The sequence below is a fragment of the Elephantulus edwardii genome, unplaced genomic scaffold (genome assembly GCF_000299155.1).
Source record: "Elephantulus edwardii isolate Elephantulus edwardi_28Jun2011 unplaced genomic scaffold, EleEdw1.0 scaffold00001, whole genome shotgun sequence".
Lineage (NCBI taxonomy): Eukaryota > Metazoa > Chordata > Mammalia > Macroscelidea > Macroscelididae > Elephantulus > Elephantulus edwardii.
Genome location: NW_006399751.1, coordinates 35,397,155 through 35,410,191, shown reverse-complemented (window position 1 = coordinate 35,410,191; position 13,037 = coordinate 35,397,155).

The following is a 13,037-nucleotide window of genomic DNA, read 5'->3' as shown; positions in this document are numbered from 1 at the left end:
TGTTGTGCATAGGGTCGCTATGAGTCGGAAACGACTCGATGGCACATAACAACAACAACAACAATGGTGGGGGAGATACTTAATAGAAGTCCTGATATATTTTACAAATGAGAATTATTTCAGCAATTAAATATTAAAAGAGATGTGATTATTTATGTTTTGGTTGTTGTTTTTGTTATGTACCATCAAGTTGCCTATGACCCATAGCAAGCCTATGTGCAACCACTCTGAAGCCTGCCCTTTCCTGAGCCAGTTTCACTGACTACAACTCACCTACCCCCATTACCTCTGTCATTGTGTCAATCAATTCATCTGTGGTCTTCCTCTATTGTCCTACCAGTCACCCTTCCAATCACGATGTCCTTCTCTAAGGATTAATCTCTTCTGGCCATGTGCCCAATGTATGTGAAATGGAGCTTCAAAATCCTAGCCTCCAGGGAGAAACTTGGTTTCACCCTTATCAAGACGGACTTATTTATTTTCTTAGCCATCCTTGGTATGTTCAATACTGTTCTGCAGCACCACAACTTAAAGGCATACTTTTTTCTTCTATCAACTTTAGTTATTGTCCAGCTCTCTGATGCATAGCAAGTAATTGCAAAGACCATGGCCTGAATCAGATGCACTTTAGTCTCTAGACTGATGTCGTTGGTTCTCAGTACTCCTGAGAGGCTTCTGATAGCAGATGTTCCCAGTGAAATATGTCTTTGGATTTCCTGACTGCTGGTGCCAAGAGTGTTGATTGTGGAGCCAAGCAAGCTATAATTGTTAATAAGCTCAATTTGTTCTCCATCTATCATGGTGCTGCCAATTGGCCCAGTGGTATAAGAATCTTTGTTTTCTTGATGTTAAGGTTCAATCCATATTGAAGACTACAGTTCTTGACCGTCTGCAGTAAGTGCTTCAGGTCCTCCTCAATTTTAGCGAGCAACATTGTGTCATCTACATAACGTAGGTTGTTGGATGAGTCTTTCTCTAATCCTGATGCTCCATTCTTCCTCATGAAGGCCAACTGACAGGAAATGATCCGTATTTTTCCCATCCCACCCCGCAAAAAAGGGAAACTGGTGACCCAAGAGAGTGTGGGAATTATGGAACAATATCATTAATATCACATGCAAACAATATCCTGTTGAAGATTATTAAAAAAATGATTGGAATAGTACATTAACAGAGAACTACCAGAAATACAAGCTGGGTTTAAAGGAGGTAATGGCACTAAAGACGTTATTGCCAATGTCACATGGGTCTTAGCAGAAAGCAAAGAATACCAGAAGGTATCTATCTATGTTTCATTGACTATGCAAAGACATTTGATTGTGTGAATTACAACAAATTGTGGCTAACCTTGAAGAGAACAGACATCCCAAAACACTTGATTGTGCTCATGTGAAATCTATACTCAGACCAGGAAGCAGTGCTCAGAACAGAGCAAGGAAACACTGCATAATTCAAAATCAGAAATGAAGTGTATCAGGGATGTGTCCCAACTTCATACATTTTCAATCTATATGCAGCACAGATCACTGGGGAGGCTGGGCTTTCTGAGGAGGAATGTGGCATGTTTTGGTTAGAAAATTGATTAACCAAAGACATTTACAGCTCTATTTACCTCTTCCAGAATGGCTTACAGTGATTTATTCTTAACAGTTTGAGAGCAGTGAAAATATTGACTGGTGTTTTAAGATTGATAATTTATTAAGTTATTCATTCAGTCAAGTTAATCACTGATGACTTAAAAAATTTTTTTGAAGTGTATACTAAACGCCAGTCTGGAGACTAAGAAGCACCTGACATAGGTCATGGTCTTTTCAATCACTTGCTATGCATCAGAGAGCATTGACTAAGGATGATAGAAGGAGAATTGATGCCTTTGAGCTGAGGTGCTACAGAAGAGTGTTGAATATACCATGGACTGCTAAAATAACAAAGAGGTTCTTTCTGGAGAGGTTGAAATCAGGCTGCTCCTTGGAGGCAAGGATCCTGAAGGTTCATCTGACTTACTTTGGACATGTTGCAAGGAGGGACTAGTCATTGGAAAGGGATATTATGCTTTTAAGGGTGGAGGGACAGAGAAAGAGAGGAAGACCATCAATGAGATGGATTGATTCAGTGACTGGGGTAATGGGGGTAGATGTGTTGGAGACAATGAAATTGGAATAGGATAGAGCAGGATTTAGGGTTGTTGTACAAAGGGTCTCTATGAGTCACAGGCAACTTGATGGCAAATAACAACAACAACAACAACATACTAAATGCCAGGAGGCTCTGGTGGTCTAGTGAATAGGGAGTTGCCTGCCAACCCAGAGATGCTTGGTTGGAATCCACTAGCTACTCTATGGGAGGATGGACAATCTCTTCTCGTACTATATCCGCTGTCTTAAAACCGTGGAGGGCCAGCTGTGCTTGTGTTATCCCATGGTAATGAGTGAGGGATAGGGACTGTTGTTGTTGATTGCTTTTGAGTCAAGCATGACTCATAGCAACCCCATGAACAAAAGGCTTGAAACCCCTCTACAACTATTGACATTTATCAAAGTTTATAGAGTTTCTGAACATATGTTATTTAGGAAGTGGATGTCATTCGTGCTTCCAAATCTGTCATAGTATGTTTTTGTTGTTATGTGCCATTGAGCTATCTGCAATGTACAATGACCCTCTGCACAGCAGCTCTGAATGTTTCCCTGTCCTGAGCCAGTCTCACTAATTCTGACACACCAATTCCCATCACCCAAGTTACTGTATCAGTCCATCGCATCTGGAGTCTCCCTCGCTATGCAGTCCGTCCATCCTTCCTAGCATGATGTCCTTCTCTGAGGACTGATCTCTCCTAGCCACGTGCCAAAAGTAAGTAAGGCAGAGCTTCAAAATCTTAGCCTTCAATGAGAGACTTGGTTTCACCCTCTCCAAAACAGACTGATTAGTTTTCTTGGCAGTTCAAGACTCTTCTCCAGCATCACAACTTGAAGAAGGCATCTATTCTTCTTCTGTCATCTTTAGTTACTGACCAACTCTCAGAAGCATAATAAGTAATTGAGAAGACTGTGGTCTGGAATAGGCACACCTTTGTATCTAGACTGACATCATTGCTCTTCAGCTCTTTGGTGAGGTCGATGACAGCAGATTTTCCCAATGTAATTCATCTTTTGATTTCCTGACTGCTGGTAGTAAGAGTGTTGATTGTGGATCTGAGAAGCTGTAATTGCTAACAACTTCAATCCCTTCTCCATCTATTATGCTGCCAATTGACCCGGTAGTATCTTTGTCTTTATGTTGAACTTCAATCCATATTGAAGATTATTCTTTGGCCTTTTGCAGCAAGTGCTTCAGGTTCTTCTTCAGTTTTAGCAAGCAAGGTTGTGTCATCTACATATCATAGATTGTTAATGAGTCTTCCTCCAATCTTGATGCCACACTCCTTCCCATAAAACCGTGCTTCCTGAATGATCTGTTCTACATACAGAAAATATACCAGGACAGAATGCATCCCTGACACACTCCTTTTCTATTTTGAACCATGTAGTGTTTCCTTGCTCTGTTCTGAGGACTACTTCTTGGTCCAAGTATAGGTTTCATATAAGCACTATCAAATGTTCTGAGATTTCCATTTTCCTCAAGGTTGCCCACAATTTGTTGTGATCCATCCAGTCAAATGTCTTTGCATAGTCAATGAAACACAGATAGATATTCTTCTGGTATTTTCTGCTCTCTGCCAAGATCTGATATTGGCAAAAATGTCTCTAGTGCTTAAAACCTCTTCTAAACCAAGCCTGTATTTCTGGTTGTTATCTGTCAATGCTCTGTTCAAGTCTTTTCTGGATAATCTTTAGCAAGATTTTGCTTGTGTGTGATATTAGTGATATTGTTCAGTAACTTCCACACTCTATCAGGTCACCTTTTTTGTTGGAATGTGAGTAAATATAGATCTCTTCCAGTCAGTTGGCCAAGATGTTGTCCTCCAGATTTCTCGGCACAACTTGGTGAGTACATGCAGGGCAACATCTATTTACTGAAATATGTCAATTGGTATTCCATCAATTCCTGGGGCTTTATTTTTTTACCAAGTTCTTCAGAACAGCATGAATTTCTTCCTTCATTACCATTGCCTCTTGCTCATATGTTGTTTCTTGAAATTCTTCTGTGTCAACCAATTGTTTTTGGTACAATTACTCCGTATACTCCTTCCATCTGTTTTTAATCTTTCTTGAATCATTCAATACTCAGCCCATAGCATCCTTAAGCATTGTAACTTGTGGACTGAATTTATTCTTCAGTTCTTTCAGCTTAAGAAAAGCAGAGTGAGTTTAGCCCTTTTGGTTTTCTGATTCCAGCTCCTTGCACATTTCATTATAATATTTTGCCTTGTCTTAATGGGCAGCCCTTTGAAATCTTCTACTCAACTCCTTAACTTCTTGATTTCTTCCCTTTGCTTTGACTTCTCAGCACTCTAGTACAATATTCAAAGTATCTTTTGACATTCATTGTGGCCTTTTCTTCTTGCTTCTTAGTAATGACTTTTTGCATTCTTCATGAACAATATCTTCCCACAGCTCATCTGGTCTTCATTCATTAGTGTTCAAGACCTCAAATCTATTCCTGAGTTGGTTTGTAAATTCATGGGGGAAAGACTCAAGGTCAAATTTTTATTCTTGTGAATATAGAATATCAGTCATTGTATTGATATCACACTCACACCGTCAACTAGGAATTGACTCTCTACTGCGTTCCAAAGACTGTAAATCAAAATAGAAGAGATTGCCCGTCTTTCTTTCTCAAAGCTGCTGGTGAGTTCAATGTACCAGAAAGGTGTGTCCTATGGGTTAGCACTGCATCACTGCATGAATTACACTTCCAAATAGCCTCTACTTTCACAGAGGAAAAGACATGAAAACTCAGAATTATAATGTGTCAGAGACAGTGAGGTTGGCTCAGAGAAGTGTAAGGTTCAGGGTATTATTCATAGGGTCATTATGAGTCATAACTGACTTGAAAGCACATAACAACAACCACATACTATAATGAATGTATGACAAGAGTGCTATGAGCCCCAAAAGAAAATCTTTTTTCTTCATACTTTGAAATCATATTTAATGAAAATTGCGCTTTCAAAATTTTAAAAGATATGTGGTTTGTAAAGTTCAAGTGATTTCTTGACATTACTCTTCCTCTCTCTTACATTTCCCTTCAAATCTTTTGCAGCCTTCTTTTAGCTCTGGCTTCCCACTGTCCTCAAGTCAATTTTGACTCAGTCCATTCTCAATCAGGTGTTGGAAGCTGAAAGTCTTTTTTGGGAAGAGATCGCCCTTCTTTCTGCTGCAGAGCAGCTGGTGGATTAGAACTTCTGACCTTTTGGTTTGGTTAGCAGTTCAATAGATTATGCACTACTCAATCAGGGCCACTTTAGCTCTACCTAAAAGATACAAACTTGGAACGTGGAAAAGAAATTTACCAAAATACACATTGTTATGAAAACAGCAAACCAAGTAATCACAAGGAGAGGAGAGGTTCTTAGCTTTTAAGTGCTTTTCTTCCACCTTGTACCTGTCATCGACTTTTAGTCACTAGTGGTTTAATGATAAAAATGCCACTTTTTGTGGTTTCCTAGTTAAAAGTTATATTGAAAAGTGATTTAGAATCTGGTGGAAGAACAAGGTGGATCTAATGGAATCTGTGTTTGAACAACTCAGTATTTATGTGACCTCAACAATTCTTTGCCTCTCTGATCATTAATACCTGATAGATAGATATATTTACTCCGTAAGTGACTCTGCTCATTAGTAAAATGTATACACAAAATACCTCAGCAAGACTTTTTCAAGCCCTCAGTACTACGAACACGGAATAGTTGTAAAATTTGGAGAAAAAAAAATAATATAGAGTTGACAATATGCATCTGGAAATAGTGAGGCTAAACAGTGTAAGAACGGGAAGGCTATTTCTCAGACTCTCATTAGTGTTGCAAACAAATCAAGCTCTATTTAATGAGTTCAGAGGGGAGCTAGGGTTTGTTGCTTTAGAACACAGAATTTGAGCAGTATAAGGGTTGCAGGAAAGATGAGCACTCTATTACACACACAGACTCTGCTGCTACCTCAAGCCATGTTTATAGTTGCGCTTGTCTGGGTTTGGCATAACAGCAGGAGGTCAGTGTCAGCAGTAAAAACTATTCTTAATTAGAAATATTACAAAGTGACTCAGACCTGGCCCAAACCAGAAATATGGAAGTCCCATTTCAGTGTGATTTGTGATCTGAAACTTTGCATAAAAATAGCTTCAACACCAAGGAGTAGATATTAATAAATTTATCCATAGAATTAAGGCACTCCTTGCGAGGTGTACATGTGATTTATTCCTTTTTTTCTTATCAAATATGACTTATACTTAATTAAATCCATTGCTCCTTCTATTCTGAACTATAGATGCAATTCTTGGGTAATGCAGTGCAGAAGGGCTTATAGCTGCCAAGGGCCATAAATAATGCACCTCAGTAAAGCACTATGATTAGGTTGCCTGTGGTACGGCAGCCACTGCAAACAGCCTGACTCCATCTGCAGGCTATGTCCACTCAGTGACTCGTTGAGCTGAGAATTCGACAATGGGGTTTCTTTGCACTGTCAACAGGTCAAAACCAGGATCTGGAGCCAAAGATCATTGTTCATTATTAAAGCTTAAAGACTTTGCCAATAGATTAGATGGACGAGAACTTTAGTCGGTAACCACATATCCCTCTTCAGAAAGAAATACTACCTTTCATTCTTAACAAACTTCATAAAGAATTCTATCTTCTGCTCCTAGATTTTGGAAATCATTTGGTTTTATGTATTGTTACGTAAAAGCAGACCTCAACCCACATTTAGTTTTTTCTGAATTCATAAAAATCCTAAACATTAAAGGTGTATGTTTCTTTAAAATGTCTTTGGCATGTGTGATAATTATTGTAATCAGACAAAAGTTAATAAATAGTGACAGTGGATGTAGTTTCAAATATGATTGTAATATGTTATGAGCAGTTTTACAAAATAAACTTTTCTGATATATTGTTGTTTACTCTGACATCTGACTTGATGACACTTAAGGACTTAACAACAACAACCCGAGAAACCAAGCATAAATCAATCACAAGATTGATGTTTTCTGAGTATGACCTTTTCCCCCCCTTTGTGTACTCACCTAGTTAATTTGGTCAGGGGAAAACTTGTTCATGGAATATTATGGTACTGTGACATTTTTAAAAGAATTTTCCAATAGATATATCAAGGAACTTGCTTAAAATTAACAATATTGTAATTATTGAATTTAATGATATTGAAAAACAGAAAGATGAAGATTGATACCTACTTTCCTAGCTTCTAAATTATTCTTTTTCTATGAGTTTAAACAGTAGATCTCACAGAGGTTTTGGGTAAATATGCTTTATATACCTTTTTGGTTTATTTGAAATAATATCAATAAGTTAATATTTTCTATCCCAGTTAATCATTAGAATATGTAGTGGACTATTTTTTTGACTTAAGCATACATCTATTTCCAAAAACCCTCATACTCATTGCTTTTGAATGGGAAACAATTCATAGCTGACCCTCCAGTGTGTTTTTGGAGGCTGTAAATCTCAAGGGAGGAAGGAGACCACTCATCTTTCTCCTGCTGAGCTGCTAATGGATAAAACTTCCAGAGAAATGTCTCCTTTGGGTTAGCAGTGAAACTCCACATACTGTCACCAGAGCTCCCCTCGTATCTGACTATTGTATGACTATTATCTATGGTGGAATTGGAGCTGACCCATAGCTAACCCTCCAAGAGTGTGCAGAGCAGTGAATTGCAAGGGAGGAGATTGCCCATCCTTGTCCCCCAGAGCGGCTGGTGTATTTGAACCATGTGTCTCTGAGATTCCAGCACAGTTTCTGAGCTTCATCAACAGTGCCATAAAACCCAGGCACTGTAATTATTTCAGAAGGAAAGTACACAATATTTTAGATGCTGATGAATCTTTGAGATCAGTTCCCATGATCTCACTTTTCTGTTTCCTCTTGTAATTTGTCCTCATTTTCAGCCTTTTCCTTTCCTGTATCTTCAGTTCCTTTCTGCATCTTCACGTGTTCTCACTTTTTGCCTGCCACTGTGCTATTTTCTTCTTCTTTTGACCTCAGTTCTGATTCTAATTCCATCTCCAGTCTTCACTCTTTTTACCTCTACTTTCTGGCTCATTTATAGGTTTTGAAAAATAATTTAACATCAAGAATGAACTTTAAAAATGCTTGAAAACTAGACTGAAAGAATATTTACTGTGTCCTTTAAAGTTAAACTGGTAGAATTTGTGGGAAAGTGAAAAGAACATTTGATTTAAACTCTTATATATCTCATTGTTACACATTTTACATCACCTGCTCAAAGTGAAAGACTAACAAAGCTATTTAAAAAGCATATGGGAACTACTACGTAAATTTTTTTACCTATTAAATATGTAAAGCCAGGTCAGTTGAGTTTCTGTTGAAAAGGGGGGGGGAGAAGCTTATATTTTATTTTTTTAAAGAAATGAGCATTTTGTAATTGTCCTTCTATGTGGAGGCTATTGCTATAGAATTAAGTCTGATGCCCAGAAAATTACAGGAAAACATCAAACTAACCTGGAGGATTTCTAAACTTATAATCTTCAAGAATAGTGCTCTGTTAGCCTTTCCCATAACCGGTTGTGCATCTCTGGCAGTTTCAATCCACCATCTATTCCAAGAGAGAAAAATGGGCATTCACCCTTGTGATTCACAGCTTCAGAAACCCAATAGATGATCAGCTATAACTTCGCTTCTAACTTAGAGTCAATGGGGTGAATTGAGTCTTACAGAAAGGAGCCCTGGTGATGTATTGCATAGTTATGAAGTCCCTATAGGGATTCAAATTCACCAGTGACTCTAGGGGGAAAAGGTTTCTACCCATAAGATTTACAACCTCAGAAACCCTATAGCCCTCTATGGGATGCTATGGGTAGAAACTAACTCCAAAGTGGTGACTTGGTAAGTGAGAATGAGTTTAAGAAAGAGTTCTGGCAGTGTGGTGGCTAAAGAGCTCTGCTGCTGTTGGGCGCCGTCAAGTTGGGACCTGCCCATAGTTGACCCTCCGGTGAGTTTTCAGAGGCAGTAAATCACAGGGAACCAGACTGTCCATCTTTCTCTCTCAGAGTGTCTGGTAGATTCATACTACATATGTTTGAGTTGGCAGGCAACCTGTTGGAGGATTAACTATGGGTTAGTTCTGACTTGTGGACACACAACAACAACAGGCACTTTAAATGAGCTCCCTTAAAGAGCTCTACTGTTAACCAAAATGTTGATAGTTTGGACCCAGCTGGTGTGTGAGAAAGATGTGCCGCCATAAATGTTAGAGTCTTGGAAATAATATGGACTTTTTAATTATGTCTTACTGGGTTGCTATGAGTTGGAATCAACTCAATGGCAATGAATAATCTTTATCGAAGAAGTAGAAAGTATCTTTCTCCCAAAGAAGAAGGGCTTTTGATTATCAGCAGTGTGGTAACCCACCAGAGCTCCTTGGGGGTCTATTTGTTGTTTCTGTGTACCATAAAGCTGAACTTACCCAAAGCTGACTCACTAGTGGGAGATTTCCCATCTTTCTCTGGTGCATCAGCTGGTAGATTTGAACTTTGCATTTGGATTTGGATTGCGAGCACTACTCCTTACTACTAGGCCTTACCACAGCTCCTTTGGGGGATATTAACAGTTGCATATAATCAATTACTTTGCTGTAGTGTGTTTGAACAGATCTATCATTAATCAATTGAGAAAATTTTGGTTAAAAATATCTCTATTTTCACAAGGAAGACAGAGGAAAATCAACTCTGTCTAGGTAAAGACAAACACTTCAAGATAATAGGTGATTATTTCCCAAAAAATCATTCTCTGCATTCAAACTGCCAGAGATGCACAGGCCTTGCATTTTGTGCAGAGAGAACAACCCATTACTCATTATTTAGAAACCTAGGTATTTATAAACAGGTTGTGAGTGATATAAAAACGAAAATTAGGTACAGTTGGTTTATAAAAAATCCATATAGCCATAAAAGTCTTTAAAAGTTATATCATACACTTTCCCTCTCTCTTTTTTATACACTTTCTCTTAAAAAAAAGTGAGGGCTTTTGCTAGAAGAATGTTTTGCTGCAAGGATTGATGGTTTTATTTATCATTGTGTTTACAGATGGTATATTTATAGACAATAATGTGAATAGAATAAAATGACACCTCAACTGTGAGCTAACCTTTTAGAATATGTATTACTTAATTCTTATTCTTAATGTCACAGCAGTTGATCACTTACCCTAGTGACATTTTATTACCATTTTCAGTCATTTATTTATTTTTTTAAAAAAATAATTTGTTTTTGCTTTTTTCAACTGTGAAGTGAGGCTTCAATTTGACCCCTATTTTTCTTTCTTTAGAGTTATTTACTTCAGCTTGTGGTTTGGTGAGATACAGCATGTTTTCCTGGTCCTATTATCAAGATAATTTTCTCTTATATCTTCCACCTCAACTGATTTTTGTTAAAATGTCCAATAATTTTCACAGAAGATATTCAGATGGTCAACAGACACTTGGAGAAATGCTCCAAATCACTGGAAATAAGAGAGCTGCAAATCAAAACTATAATGGGATACCATCTCACTCCAGTAGCAGTGGCAAAATTTAACAGGACAGCAAGCAATAAGTGTTGGAGGGAATGTGGCAATATAGGAACTCTTATACACTGTTGATGGGATTGTAAAATGATACAACCACTCTGGAAGGCAGTTTGGCATTTCCTTAGAAAGCTGAAGATAGAAATTCCACATCATCTAGCTATTCCACTGCTTGGAATATGCTGTTGTTGTTGTTATGTGCTTTCGAGCCACCTGTAACTCATAGCAACTGTACTATGTACAATGCCCTGCTTTGTCCTGTACCAATCTCACCATTTCTGACACTCCTACTCCCATTACTCCAGTCACTGAACAAATCCACCTCATATAGGGTATTTCTCTCCTGTACTGTCCCCCCTCCCTCCCAAGCATGATGTCCTTCTCCAAGGACTGGCCCCTCCTTGCAACATGTCCAAAGTATGTCAGATGAAGCTTTAGAATCCTTGTCTCCAGGGAGCAGAGTGGTTTAACCCTCTCCAGGTTGAACCTATTCATTTTCTTAGCACTCCATGGAATATTCAATACTCTTCTCTAGCATCACAGCTCAAAGGCATCAATTCTCCTTCTATCATTCCTAGTCATTGTCCAGCTCTCTGATGCATAGCAAGTAATTGCAAAGACCGTGGCCTGTATCAGGCATGCACCTTAGTCTCCAGAGTGACATCATTTCTCTTCAGTACTTTGGAGACTTCCCTCACAGCAGACTTTCCTATCGTAATACATCTTTTAATTCCTGGCTACTGGTGCCAAGAGTGTTCACTGTGGAGCCAAGCAAACTAAAGCTGTTAACAGTCTCAATCTTTTCACCACCCATCCTGATGCTGCCAATTGGCCCAGTGGTGAGACTCTTTGTCTTCTTGATATTGAGCCTCAATCCATATTGAAGGGTGCAGTCCTTGACTTTCTGCAGCAAACGCTTCAGGTCCTCCTTAGTTTCAGCAAGCAGGATTGTGTCATCTGCATAACTCAGGTTGTTGATGAATATATTCAGAGAGAATGAAGACTGAGGAACAAATGGAGACTGGTACACTCATGTTCATAGCAGTGTTATTCACCATCACAAGAACACAGAAACAGCCTGAATGTCCAACCACAATAGAATGGATTGGAAAATTATGGTACTTTCATGCAATGGAATACTATGCAGCACACAGAAGCAATAATTTTATAAATCACTATCTAACCTGGGAGGGACTGGAGAGTATTATGCTAAGTGAACTAACTCAGTCCATTCCATAAGGACAAATACTATATAAGATCATTATTGTAGAAAGAGATAACTAGTAAAATGTGTATGTGCTCTAAGGTGGGGGGTGTAGTAATGGGGTTACAGGATTTGATGGGTGGGAGAGTGGGCTGAGGAGATGGGGGATCTAGTGTGAGAGGTGATGTGCACAAATAATGTACATAAATTAGTGTAAAATGCAAAAAAAAAAGAATTGCAAGGAATTAAAAAAATGTTTATAAAAGTCGAAAATCACATTTTGAATGAGGAAAGTTTTGACTTAAGTTGAAAACAGGCTTGTTTAACAATGGCAAACGTTACTGTATAAAATACTAGCATTGTTCTGAATTTATTACAATTGATGGAAATGTGAGATGCACCAACATTTTAATTTTTTAAAATTGTTTTGCTTACAAGATTTATATGCATTGTCACACTATTCCTCATTCATATTGTATTTCATACAATCTTTCTCATGCATTGTTTTTGTTGTTGTTATGTGCCGTTGAGTCATTACGTTTTATAAAATTAATCACCATTGGACCTTGTGCATCATTAATCTTACCTGGTCCTTCCCATTTCCTTCTCTCCCCCCACTCCAAATTGTGCAACCGTATGGTTTCACTCCTAACCTTCCTCATTCTCTCATTCCTACACTCTCTCCCCTTACTCCCTTTGGTTCCCATACATGTTTCACTAGTTATCCTATTTTTACAATAATGGTCTTTTGCAGTACGCTCCCCAGCCTCTCCCAAGTTATGTAGTATTTTTTAAAATCATGGCTCCTAAGTGCTGCATAGTATTGTATTGTGTGAATGTACCATAATTTCTCAGTTCATTCAGTTGTGGTTGGACATTTGAGCTGCTTTTATGTTCTTGTGATGGTAAATAATACTCATATGAACATTGGTGTACAAACCTCCATTTGTGTCTCAGATCTAATTTCCTCAGAATGTATCATAACAAACTGTGGCTGACTCTGAGAAGGATGGGAATCCCAGAACATTTAATCATGCTAATGCGAAACCTATACTTGGACCAAGAGGCGGTCGTCAGAACAGAGCAGGGCAACACTGCATGGCTCAAAATTGGGAAGGGTGTACACCAGGGATGGGTCCTGTCTCCAT